The sequence below is a fragment of the Hyaena hyaena genome, unplaced genomic scaffold (assembly GCF_003009895.1).
Source record: "Hyaena hyaena isolate Hyena2069 unplaced genomic scaffold, ASM300989v1 scaffold_965, whole genome shotgun sequence".
Taxonomy (NCBI): domain Eukaryota; kingdom Metazoa; phylum Chordata; class Mammalia; order Carnivora; family Hyaenidae; genus Hyaena; species Hyaena hyaena.
The window spans coordinates 695,716-710,606 of NW_024081598.1; the positions used below are offsets into that span (position 1 = coordinate 695,716).

A 14,891-nucleotide genomic window follows, 5' to 3' on the forward strand; every position below is an offset into this window, starting at 1 on the left:
GTTTCCTTAGCCAACACTATTCCTGCTAGAGAAGGACCCCAATAAAAAGGCAACTACTCAGTAACTCTCTGATGATTAAGGTTTACTTTATGTATTTGCAGAATCATAGCACATTAATTTTTCATTTAAGAGCTGACATTTAAGTTTCCATTCAGCTATCTATTTTTATATAATTTACAGGTTACATGTCAAATATAGTCTTCTTGATGTATTTTACTTAATTGGTAACATAATGTTTTATGATTGCTATTTGCTTGTGCATATGTACTGCATTTGACGTGTCCAATATATTTTACAACATTAACTGGAAGAAGAGTCTCATATTTCTGTATTCATGCTTTGCATGTTGCATACGAACTAACATTTAAAACTTAATTTTTCAACTTTTACAAAACATGTTTTCACTCTGGATTTCTCTTGTTCTTAAACATAAATATTTACTCTGTGACACACAGTTTGGAATGTCTTATAATCTGTATTATATTTTTCTCTATGTTCTCCAGGATGAGTTGAAAATCAGGTCTTGTACAAGTTGGATGAAATTTTCTGTTGATATATAGAGATTTGATTGTTATATGTTATTCTTATTGGTCTGTTAGCCATTTTTAAATTGGTTATCTATTTTGTGAAACAATCATTATTCAATTAATTATGTGTAAGCTGGTAACACCAGACAACCCTGTAATTATGTAATGTGTAATTTATTGTAAATAAACACGATTATAGCTTCTCAGAAAGGTTACTTTACATTACTTTGTTACATGATTTTATATTATAGATTAGTACCTAGCATATAAACCTAATTTTTTAATTCAATAAAGAATTGTGCATTATTCATCATCAAAATAATTCTTTTGCTTTTAGATGACTATTTGAAGTTCTTTAAATAAATACTTATAATCTTATTAATATAAAAGCCTTTTGTGTCTCCAGCTCTGCTTTATCTCTAAAAGTTGTATGACAATTTGATGTATTTATTTTAGTCACTTGGATAAAACCACTTGTTTAATATCTTATCAAAAAGGAATGCAAATGTGCATGTCATAAATGTTTTTGATATACCCAAATAGTGTTTTAATAAAATGATATACTTTTAAGATCTATTCTTTGTATTACTTTAAGTGTTCCCGATTTCTTCATTTTATTCCTATCTGACCCACCCTTTCCCCAAAGGCATTCTGTAATGAGATTCTGTTAAAGGTGGTAACAAAATTATTTCTGCTAAAGAATAATGATCAAAATTTTTGTACATGCATTCTGGTTTCAAAAATTTTCTGTCAAATAAAATTGCAGTGTTTATAAATCTAGCCATTACCAAATTTGAATGACAATGCATCAAACTTGTGAAAGACTAGTGTTTTGTTTGTTTTGTTTGGGGCTATTTCATTTTTGCATTATAGTACCTACTAAACTGACCTTGATCTCAAGGTTTTTCCTTTAGTAGAAGCAGAGTAAATCTAATATAGAAGACTTTCTCTTTGATGTATTTATATTTTGACCAAAATTAGTGAAATTCCCTTTGTAAACAATATTAACAAATATGAATAAACTAGGACTATATAAGACTTTAAATAAATCACCACCTTGTAGTGAAAACCAAGTAAAATTAGGGATGCTTGAAAGCAGATTGGAGAGACTGAGAAATATAACGTTTTCTACAGGAATTAAGCCTTGCTGTAAAGAACTGCTGAGAAGAAATCTCTAAAGTGATTGTTCTTACTTCTTCAATTGTGGAAATCATTTACCTTTACCTTCAAAGTTGGGAGGGTGAATTCAATGTGATTATGTCTCTCAGGGGAAAAAAATAAATTTTCAATGTACGATTACCTTCATTAGCATCTGTGAACTGCTCCACAATTAGATCAAAGTACACTCTCCTCTGCCAACTTGAGGATTCTATTAATTAGCTACATGGTTTAGATTTTCTTAATTGATAATTTGTGTGCTTATATTGTTATTTTTAGGTGTGGTATACAGTAAGGTTTGGAAGAAAAATTCTCTACTGAGCACAAACAGAACAGTATCACTGATTAAACACTAACTGAAATGGTCTGCATCAACCTTGGTTCTAAATGTCAGTGATCACATTTGGATAAGTCCATTTTTGAGTTCTGAAGAGTAGTAGAGGAACATGGAGTGATTAAAAAGGGGTAGGTATAAGGTGTGCAGGCTTGGATTCCAAATTGAATATTCAAAAAAAAAAAAACTAATAAAATCATTTGAATAGAAGCATATTGAAACTGAAAGGTGCTAAGAGAAGATTCCCATTTTCATAGTTTTGAACAAACTCACACATCTTCTATTTTGGTCACAATATCATTTGATTTCCTAGAAGGTTTTACAAATCATTCTTTAAAAAAAGTAATCTTAAAGAGTAAGGGAAATAAGGTTTTTGTTTTTGCTTTTAGTAATGAAATAAAAATAACAAGATTTTCTTTTTACAATGGTTGGACCCCAGTTAAAATGAGGTATCCTAATAGATAAAGGTTGAAAATGTCTATTAGTACCTTAAGACTGAAATAAATTATAAAAACACTAAAATACACATGCATAAAATATGCAAAAACAAAGGGGAACAAACCAATGTTAGTACTATTTGCAGGGTTTTATCCTGGGATGACAAGAATAGCAGCATTTTCTTAACTGATTGTGTTACAACTATTAAGCCAATAATTTAAAAGCTTCCATGAGAAAAATTTATATTTTGATTACTTTCCCATTAAAATGTAAAAACATGTGTGAGAAAGACTTTAGAACCTCTAAGACCAACACTAATGTACAATATTGTTAATACACCTACATATAAGGCTTTTAGTATGTTTTTAAATGCTAAAATTAAATAATAATTAAATCATTACAATAGGCATTTCATACAAGAAGGTTAATATCAGTGTTTTTCCTTCTTAACTTAAATTTTGAAATTAGTATATGTTTATTGAAGAAAATTATAAGAATGTAAACAGAAAAAAATTGTAATTATCTACAATTTTCTGTTGACTACTATCCCAAAGCAAATTATAACAAGTATATTTATTGGCTTATTAGTTATAATAATAAAATATTGCAAATGACTTAAAGTTTCATCAGGAGCACTCAAATGCACTCATTATGACACATTCAGAAAACAAATTGCTATGTAGCTTTTACAGAGAATGTGGAATATATGCAAAAACTGATGTGAGAAGACCCTCAGCAGAAAACATCAAATTAATATATACAAACATATATAATAGACATATATTTAGATATATAAAATATGCATACATACACACACACACTGAAGAATAAGTAAACTATGGTACCACTATTTCTATAAAACAAAGGAGAAGAGAGAAATAGATATTTATGCCATATATTTACATACAGAAATATTCTATATATCTACAAATGAGATCAATGATACATATAGACATAGCTATAGAGGCGCCTGCATGTGTACATGTGCGTGCGCGCGCACACACACACACACACACCCTATATAAAATTAAAAGCAACAGCTTTCTTTAAGGATAGGACTTGGAGGGCTGAAAGACAGGGGTAGAGGAATATTTACATTTTTACTATGTGTTTTTTAATAGAATTTGAAGTTTTAATTATTTGTATATATTATTACAGTTTTGAAAATCAATAACTAATATTATCTATACATTAAAAATAATGATTATGATTTAGAGACAAAACTAAAATGCAGATAAAAGACTAACATTTTTCACAGTCTCACAATTTGATAATACTGCCAACAGGATCATGTATGTCTCCTGTATTTTCTAATCATAAATACTTAAAGCAATTTTAATAATTATTAGGTTTTATTATATTATTAATTATATTAATAATATATAATAGCAACACTTATTTATTAATATCATAATTGTGATTATTATAATACTAGTATGTTGTATATTCATGTATTACAGTTATTAATAATAAGAATACTACCATTATTATATTAATTATAAATGCTTTAAAAATAATTTTAAACAAATATTTTTAAATAAACATTCATAAATCTAAAAAATCTTCCTAAATTCTGTAGGATTCATAGTAGTCTCTGTTGATATCTTTGAGTATGTCTTTTGGGTACACAAGCATATTTGTATGTTTAATAAAAGTTAGGATAGATATTATCCTTTTGATAAGAAGGGAAATATAGGTTACAGACCATGTGAATTACCCCACTTCAAAAAGCAGTGTTTTAAAACTATATTTTTAGTTAATAATCCAATATGTATGCCTACTAACAACTATTTACTAGGAGATTGAATATGAAATCAAGAAAGAATGATGTAAGAGAAAAAACACCATAGAAGATTCAGAAGACAAAGATTCTAATCTGCTTAGAAACTAGCCATAAAATTCTACTATATTTACTTAGACTCTGTCTGTCATTCATTTGTTGATTCAACAAATGCTTCCTAAATGATTACCTTTGACAGGCATCCACCTGGAAAACAAGGCTTAGACTATATGATTTCCAAGGTTCTCTGTAATTTTAACATTTCAGTAGAGTATTTGACAGGATGGGTCAACAGTCAAATTAGGGAGTGGGAATATCAGATTCTCACATTATTCTTCCTGAACTTTCTATACTCTTGTTAATGCTACTCATGGGCCATCCACTACAGTTGTTATCTATACTCCTGATAAAACTTACTTTCCTTTAATAAAAAAAGCTAGCACTGAAACCATCTTAATAAGCCATCTTAATGGATGGCCACAGTGCCTCTCCATAGTCATATTTCTCTCCTTAACGGTTGTTCAAATTGCTTTAGATATTCCTTTTTTTAAGATTATTTATTTTTGAGAGAGAGAGAGAAAGAGCTCAGGTGTGCAAGCAGGGAAGGGTCAGAGAGAGAGAGAGGGAGGGAGGGAGAGAGAGAGAGACAGAGAGAGAGAGAGAGAGAGAGAATCCAAACCAGGCCCTGTGCTGACAGCAGGGAGCCCAATGTGGGGTCTGAACTCATGAACTGCAAGATCATGACCTGAAGTCAGATGCTCAACAGACTGAGCACCCCAGTGCCCATAGATATTCTTTTGATAGGCCAACTAATTTAAATTCATAAAGTATGGCTTACTTTTTAAAAAATGAAAGCAGAAAGTAATTTTGTAAAGTCTTAATGGTGATATTTTCTTAATACATTTAGAGAGAAGTATGTTCTCAGGCCTAGGAGATGATACTGGTAGGAGGCATCTGTGTAGTTTTATGCAGAGTTTAGGATGGTGTCCTGTTGATTATAGGCTGTGTTTGGTATACATGAACCAATGTAAGAACAATGGCTTTAAAAAGAATGCTAATAAATTAGCAAATGCAAATTAAAAATAGCTGTACAGCTATTTGCCTTGTACCTTTTTACTATTAATTATCACATTCTAATGATGCTTTAAGAAATGAGAAATACAATGTAAAAGTAACTTCAATTGTAATTACAGAGCAAACCATAAATAACAAAAGATGATTGCTTCCCTTTGCATCATACAAATGAATCATACTAAAAATCAAAATGATGTGCAATATGTCAAAGAAATGTCATGAATCGTGTCAACCAAGTACTTTTTTTGTGGAGAATAATGTATCTTCCCAAAGAACTCTTTCACTTCTCTGTTTTTAGGCCAGAAAATATTTGACAGTTATAAAGAAAACTCATGGTGGTCAAAGTTCTAGAATCAGAAGGCAGAAAAGATCTTTGAGAAGATATTCACTTTTTAAAAAAATTTTTTTAAGTTTTTTTTATTTATTTCTGACACAGAGAGACAGCGTGAACAGGGGAGGGCCAGAGAGAGAGGGAGATACAGAACCTGAAATAGGCTCCAGGCTCTGAGCTAGCTGTCAGCACAGAACCTGGCACAGGACTCAAACCCACAAACCGTGAGATCATGACCTGAGCCAAAGTCAGATGCCTAACTGACTGAGCCACTCAGGTGCTCCTCACATTTGAAGCTTTCAAAGTGGATCACACTGAAAGCATCATTTAATGAACTTTTAAAGGAATGATATACACATTATCAAAAATATTTAAGACATTCATTTCTCTTTTTCTTCTATAAAACAAGAATTTTTTAATGATAATTCATTATTCAATTTTTCATTTTTTTCATCAACCATTTTATTTCTTTTCATCCTCCTTTAAAAGTTAGATCTATTTTTAAAGGGTCAGTATCCAAAATCTATAAAGAAATTATCAAAATCAACACCCAAAGAAACAAATAATCCAGTGAAGAAATGGGCTAAAGACATGAACAGACACTTCTCCAAAGACATCCAGATGGCCAACAGACACATGAAATGATGCTCAACATCACTCACCATCAGGGAAATACAAATCAAAACCACAATGAGATATCACCTCACACCTGTCAGAATGGCTAACATTAACAACTCAGGCAACAACAGATGTTGGCGAGGATTCGGAGAAAGAGGAACACTTTTGAACTGCTGGTGGGAATGCAAACTGCTGAAGCAAGTCTGGAAAACAGTATGCAGATCCCTCAAAAAAATTAAAAATAGAACTACCCTATGACCCAGCCATTGCACCACTAGGTATTTATCCAAGGGATACAGGTATGCTGTTTTGAAGGGACACATACACCCCAATGTTTATAGCTGCTCTGTCAACAATAGCCAAAGTATGAAAAGAGCCTAAATGTCTATTGATGGATGAATGGATAAAGAAGATGTGGTGTATATATATATATATATACATATACATATATATATATGGTGTGTATGTGTATATATATATATATGGTGTGTGTATATATATATATATATATATATATATATACGATGAAGTATTACTTGGCAATGAAAAAGAATGAAATCCTGCCATCTGTAACTACATGGGTGGAACTAGATGGTATTACGCTAAGTGAAATTAGTCAGAGAAAGACAAATATCATATGACTTCACTCATATGAGGAGTTTAAGATACAAAACAGATGAACATAAGGGAAGGGAAGCAAAAATAATATAAAAACAGAATGGGGGACAAAACATAAGTGACTCAAATATGGAGAACAAACAGAGGGTTACTAGAGGGGTTGTGGGAAGGGAGATGGGCTAAATGGGTAAGGGACATTAAGGAATATACTCCTGAAATCATTGCTGCATTATATGCTAACTTGATGTAAATTTAAAAAATTAATTAAATATATTTTTTTAAAGTTAGATTTTTCCATCTCTATTCTTGTGCACTGAGCACTAGGACATATTTCTTGGTCTTACTCTTTCAACTTGAACACTGTCCCTTCCCCCACCCACCCAGATTTTATAACCATACCTACAAAAGAAAGCCATTGTTTCTTCCTCAAATCTTGGTCAACTGGACCTAGCACTTTAAGATATGATGCTTCCCAAAAGTCATAGTTCTGTCCCGTTGCCTTAATAGCCTTTTTCTTAGGGAGCTGCTACTCTGCCTTGGTCATCTTAATGAGCCTTCAACAGAAATATGTTATATAGGCTTTTGATTATTTGCAACTTACTGTCTTCCTCCCTTCTGATCTCATACACTTTTTACTTGCATCTATCTGAAACTAAACATCACATTCTACCTTCTATTGAAATTATTTTCACAAATATCTCATCTATTCTATTAACACAAATAATCTCTTTCAGTTTAGACATGCCATTTTTCCTTTATCTTTATGTACTTTAACAATTGTGATTTTTCATAATGTGTGCCTCAGCAGCTAATACCTGAGTATTATACTAATGTTTGCTGATGTTTGCTAAAGAGAATTGACAAACATCTTGCTTTGTTCTAAATCTTCTATTCATCAGGTCTTGTAAATGCCCTTTTTCCTGAATTGCTATATTCTCTAATATGTATAAATATAGTCTCTATAGATTTCAAAACCATTTATGAATAGTAATTTCAGTAATATATATCTATTGTCAGAAAAAAATCATCAAATAAGTGTAAATTCCCTGAATTACATTTAAACTATTTCAGTTTTGTCTTCCTAGAGGTAAAAAATATAGATTAATATCCTAATTAATGTATTTTAGGTCTACTCTCAAATAATCCTCTTCTCTAATTAAAATTACAATTTTTTTTCCTATTTACATTTTTATATGTACCTTTTTAAAATGTTTTCAATTGGCTACTTTATGTCTATATTCATCAAATTCAGTATTGGAAAATATATTTGATAAATATCAAGATTATAGCAGTGTTATATCACCATTATACATTCATCTATTTTATAAACCAATTCCTGTGTAACAAACAATTTGGCTGGCCTTTGTCCCCGGTTTGGGGGAGAGGGTCTCTAAATCCTTGGTATTTCCCAGATAGGACTGTCTTTTTTATTCATGGTGGAGTCTGATAATATATGCTAATAAAGTGAGTCACTGAGGACCCCTAGACAGTTTATGTACAAGAAGTGATTCAGTTTGCAGGCTGGCCATGCCAGCTAGAACAACATGTGATTGAAGTAATAGGGGTTTTAAGTCATATGATATGAGCCTGAATTCCAGGAAGCAGAGGGAAGTGAGAGGTTGAGTTTAGTCATATAGCCAATGGTTCAATCAATCATAACTGTATAATAAAACCCCAGTGAAAGCTCTGGACATCAAGGTCAGGAGAGTGTTCTTGGTTGGCAATCCTCTGTGTATTTTTACACACTGACATACACTATAACAAAGGGAGAGGACATGGAAGCTTCATGTCTGGGACCCCTCAGATCTCAACCTTTGTGTCTCTTCTTTTGAGTGGTTCTGATTTGTACTATTTGGCTATAATAAAACTTTAAAGCAGAAGTATAATGTTTTTCCTAGGTATTGTGAGTTGTTCTAGGGAATTACCAAACACTGAGGGGGTGGAAAGGACCCCCAAATTTATAGCCAGCTGGTGAGAGATGTAAGTGGCCTGGGGACTCTGGAACTTGTGACTAGTGTCTAAAGTAAGTAAGAACAATGTCCTTAACCTTTAAAGTTAAGGTTAACTCTGCATAACTGGTGTCAGAAGGCACTGTAACAATTAAATGTATATCTACATTTGCTCAGCATTTTCAACAGTATGAAAAGCACTGCATACCCATTTTTTAGACCAGAGTTTTTCAACCTCAGCATTATAGATATTTTGAACTGGGTAATTCCTTTCTGTGGAGGGCTTTCCTGTGCATTGTAGGGGTACTGCTAGATGTTGAATGTTTTGAGAACTAATGGTTTACATATATGTGCCTTAAAAACAGGAACATGGAAATTCACATGTGTGAAATGACTTTGGATCTAACACTAGCAAAGTCAATAAATGAATACATATATGTAATAACTATACTCTTGTCTCAGGTAAGCATATATTTCCCGACAAATTTTCAATTCTTTTGCTACTGTTGTATCTTTCCTTTTTAATGGGACAACACCTCTGTTATACCTAGAACACAGATTCTGTGGGATCTTGCACAAAGACTATTTATGTAATAAATATTTTGTATTGTTTCTGTTTTCCCTAAAGCTATGCAATGAAATATTTCTACAGGTGTTCCGAAAACCATCTTATGTTCCCCATTTCTACAGGGGAAAAAAGCATTACAAATAGCACCATATTTCATAACTTTATACAGTCTCTGATCCAGTAATAGAGATTATAATTCTTCTCAATGTCAAATATACCCCCTAATTTTTTTCTATTGTTGGCAAACAGAAGCAGTTTATACTCAATGTATATAATCAAAGAAATAAAAACAATTTAAGTATATTTCCAGATGCATGTCAATTATAGTATTGCTTTAATATCAAAATTTATCTACTTAAATTTTAAGAGCACCCAATGGTTCAAAATTAGTAAATGATTAATATTTTATTTTCTTAATGATTTATTCTGGAGTAATACTAACTAAATGAATAATTCCTTGTAATTGGGACCTATTAAAACAAGACAGCTGAAGAGCTTGATTTAATCTTACAAAATTAAAACTTATTAATTGGAGGGGTGCCTGGGTGGCTCAATCTGTTAAGTGACCTGAATCTCAATTCAGGTAATGATCCCACAGTTTGTAAGATTGAGCCCCAGGTCAACTCTATGCTGATAGCACAGAGCCTGCTTGGGGTTCTCTCTCTTCCTCTCTCTCCTCTCTTTTTTCCTCTCTCTCACTCAAGATAAATAAATAAACATTAAAAATTAAAACTTATTAATTGGAGAAATTATATACAAATGGGGAGAAAGGGTATTTTGAGATTTTTTAAGGTGAAGCCCAAGAAAGTAGTAAAGAGAGAAAAGAGCTAAACAACTGACTAGATAGGACTATAAACAATTAAAAATAATGTTTATTTCTATCAAGTGGCAGAAAAATTAACAGAAAATGGGCTAACAATTTTGATAGTGCTGTACATGTACACTGGAACTAAACAATTGAGTAAATTGGAAATACCATGTTTAACTTAATATAGATGCAAGTGGTTATATAGAGAAATATTTATAAATAGGAAGAGATGCACACATATATGCTTTGTGGTCAACCAAGAGGGCCTAGGTGCAGCTTTACCTCAATTTAACAAGGACACCTAGCACTCAGATCTTGGTTTCTAATACCATTCTCTAATAAAGAGAACTACAGGTTTTTGGAGAAATAGTAGATTATAGATCTGGCAGAGGATACATGCAAGAAGAGACTGGAACATCTTGTAGTGCCAAAAAGTAAAAAAATGAGAAAGAAATGTGGACGGAAAGAAGGAAGGAAAGAAGGATAGGAGGGAGGGAAGGAAAAGAAACCACAAAATAATAGGTAAAGGCTAACTGAAAGAGTTCCCAAATGCTGAAAATGGAACAAATGGAGCAAGAAAATAAATAAATTAAAATGGATTATAACATATAATGAAATAAGTATCCATGCATTCACAGTGATATAAATTACTGAATGGATAAACAAATCAAAGGAGAAAAAAGTCTCCCATGCATGAGAAGTATGAAAAATTTAGTAGAGACTCTGCTCTCCAGAAAAGAGCGTATATATATATCCTCATTCCTTAAAGTATTACCACCTTTACCCTACTTTAGGTACCAACCTGTACCTATCCTCACTCACCTTTCCTAAAACTTGACATAGAAGCAATGGTATAGACATAGTAAGTAGCATTATGGCCCCTTTGGTCTTATAGAGCACCTTCATTAGAATAATCACATTTAAACTTTACAGAACTTTAAACATACCATACTGCAGAAGAGTGATTTAAGTTCTTAAAGGTCTCAGAGTATTTCACCTAGCCATGACTCAGAACTAGTTATTCTGACTCCATATCCAGTACTATTTCTACCATACCTCTCAATACCACACTTTAATAAAATCTATCACCAATATGCTTAGGCCACAGCATCTGTGAGTACCAACATATAGGGAAAGTTCCAGAAAAACATATTCCTAAGAGTAAGTGAATATATAAATTTATACTCATCTACATAAGTAAACTCAAACTGAGTTAGAATCACATAGATATATTCAATACATGTAATTTTTCTTAAGTATACATGGTGATCTACAGACAAGTATAAATTATGCAGATATATACATTATTTTATATATGTATATGTGTATATACATTTATACACATAGATACATACACACACACATACACACATACACATATAATCTTGATGTTTACATAGGTTGTCCTTTTGGGTGAAATATACATATATATTTTTCCAGTCCTTGAACTGCCTTAAAAATGTTGCATTATTATGCTTTTGGTTAAAAGATTTTCATGCATTAATCTGTATCTTCATTATCATTCCCTCCATTTCATAGATGACAGAACAGCTTCTTTAGAGAACTCTTAGCCCATAAAGCTATTTGGACTGTGATCATACATTCACTCAAGTTTTTAGCCCAGTTTTCTTCACATATATAGGGAAAACAAAGAGTAAAAAACTGTAAAACAGTATGTATAGAATATGTGACTAGTCGGAAAGGCAAACATCAGAATGGGTAGATCTAAAAAGTCTAGGTGCCTATAAATAGTTAGCTTATAACAACCAATTTTCCACTAGAATGACCATAGATCTCAAAAGTGCAGTATCATTGGTGAAAATTTTAGCTTGAATTAGGTTTACCAACCTCATCATACCCTAAGTTAGTAAAGAAAAAAAAACTGATTTGTTTTTCTTATTTAGCCCCGGAACCAAAATAAATAAGTAAATAAAAGAGCAACTCAATGTCAGATGTATCAATTTATAAATAGATACTTTACAAAGGGCTACAATATAGCTTTGTAAGCAAAATAATTCACAGCAAAAAGGTCACAGTTCTATTCAACATTAACCATGAATGCGTTATTACCAATGTAAAATTTATTTTGCTAAAAATAGTCCAAATAGGTCTTCAAATTGTGTGGTGTGTTTATTCAGGAAGGTCAAATAACAGTACTTCTATTATTCCCTTTTCCTGTGACATCGAACGCACTCACCCAGAGCCTTGGAATCACTGCCTTGATGGCATTACTGTCTGGAGTAACCTGACTTGTCTTTGAGAATTTTCTCTTATTTGTACTATACCATTTTTTTTTCAGAAAAGGAAATCAACAAGGTAAAAAAAAAATCAGAAGTCTGACAGCCTCTGTTTGTTCAAAAGAGACTGCTGAGAACATAAAAGGCCAGTATCTTTCTCATTGATTGTTTGAACAAAAGCTGGACAGATTCTCAGGGTCCAATTTTCTCCTTCCCCCATGTCCATCAATCCTGTGTCAATGCTTTAAAAAGCTTTAGGCTCAGAGCCCTCGGTCTCCAAGTCACCCTCTTGCAAGTTGAGGTGGATGAGGTGTGAGAGTCTCTAAAGAAGAAAATATTGGCTCTCATTCATTTTGTTATTGTCCCATCTTTAAATAAAAACAATAACTAGATTATAGTAAGCTGATTGGTAAGAAATTTTTAAAAAGCAGGCAATGAAAAACCAAAATCAAGAAAAAAAGAGATCCAAAAACACACACCCCCCTTTTATTTTCTCCACATCTCCTACAGTCTGTCCCACCCCCAGTGGTTATAATGTCGAGATATCAGTACAATATGTCAGTCGGGACCTTGGCATGCTCAAAAGAAATGCTCACAGATAAAAATTCAACATAGCTTGAAGCACAATACAGTCAACTGAAAAACCTAATCCCACTCACCCTGAGTTAAAACAAAGAAAATTAGCTTCAACATGTACCCACCATGAACAAATAGTAAAATGTCAAATTCAAACTCATATATTTAAATGTTTTCATCTGTTATAATTTTTGGCTTTAAAATCAGCCTCCAATCTGACTTGGAAACCTGACAACACAAATTGCAGAAACCCATTCTTCCCTTTGTCAGTTGTGCCTTATCATTTTACTGGTAGGAAATTAAGAGCTATTTGAGAGGCACATTCCCAATTTGCATGTTCAATTTATTTTAAATGTTCATGTTATGGCATGATAGCTATAAAAGAATAATGAAGATGAGATATTTGATCTACTTTGAAGGAAGAAAATAAATGTCTCCTCCAGGGTTAAAAGCAATAGTGAAGGAAGAGCCTCACAAGTCAGTCATAGAATTAGATTTGTGGATGAGAAAGCAACAGTCTCTCAGGCTCTGGTCCTGGAGAAAGGACCCTTTCTGGTGTTGACTGTTGCCATGGGGGAAAGATTAAAACTCATGGAGGGCTTTTTTGTCCAGGACCCCCATCTTCCAGTAATTTGCCAAAATTACCAACACAAAGGAAAAAGGAGAGGTGCCTGGTATATGTTATCTAGACCTTCTGAGAAAATATGGATTTGTTCCTTTGGCCACATACATGCAAATCTGTAAGAAAGGTGATACTGGAGGTATCAAGAGAATGGGTGCTGTTCAAAAAGGAATGTCCCGTTAATGTTACTCTGGCAAAACTGGAAGAGTCTATAACCAGCATGCTGTTGGCATTTTTGTAAATAAACAAGTTAAGAGCAAGAGTGTTGCCAACAGAATTAATGCATATGTTCAGCATATTAAGCACTCAAAGAGCTGAGACGGCTTCCTGAAGTGCCTGAAGGAAAATGATCAGGAGGAAAAGAAGAAAGCCAATGAGAAAGGTACTTGGGTTCAACTGAAGCTCTAGCCTGCCCCACACAGAGAAGCACACTTCGGGAGAACCAGTGGAAAGGAGCCTGAGCTGCTGGATCTCATCCCCTATGAATTCATGGCATGATAAGTGCCAAAAAAAAAAATAATAATAATAAGAGAAGACTCCAAGCCTATTAAAAATAATAAATAAAATAAAATAATAAAATAAAACAAAATAAAATAAAATAACAAAAACAAAACTCATGGAGGAAGTTCCCAAAGTTACCTTCTTCTATACTTCTCATACTACCAAATGGAAAGAGATGGGGAACAGCAGAGGTAAGGCTCAGATCTGGTGCCAGGGTACATGATCTCTCTAAGAGAACCTCATAATTAATAACTCTTTCCTCAAAGAGACACACAGTCTCATAGTGGGATGCTTAGTTGCTGGCTAAACACAACAGGAAGGACCTCAGTTCCCTCACTCTCCACCAAAATATCTCTTAAAAACTCAGAACAAGTACCAAATTTCTTCCTGAATCATTTTCTGGGTGAAGTTTGGACGACTTACATTTCAAATCAAGCGAATGACTTTATCATCTACCCTATGCATACAGTATGATGCTTGGAAATATCAGGTGAATGTCACATGTCACCTGTCAATAGTACCAAAAATGCCCAAGAGAATGAAAAAGAGCTGGCTCAAAAGAGTTAAAATAACATCGCTCTCAGGAACGATTCAGTGCACTGAACTCTGTCCTTGAGCTCTTTCACACACAATAGTTCTAAGCCTTCTGTCTCTGTGCATGGCCTAAACACAAAATTACAATTTTCTTCTGTTAAGTAATTTCTAAATCAGCTCCTGCTAGGATGCATGTGTCTGACAGTCCCCTGGCCAAT

The 14,891-nt window shown here is 32.9% G+C and overlaps 1 pseudogene; it reads left to right on the plus strand.

Moving 5' to 3' along the window:
* Window positions 1–13,586: 13,586 nt before the first annotated feature.
* Window positions 13,587–14,136, plus strand: LOC120223189 (annotated as a pseudogene).
* The last annotated feature ends 755 nt before the right edge of the window (window positions 14,137–14,891 follow it).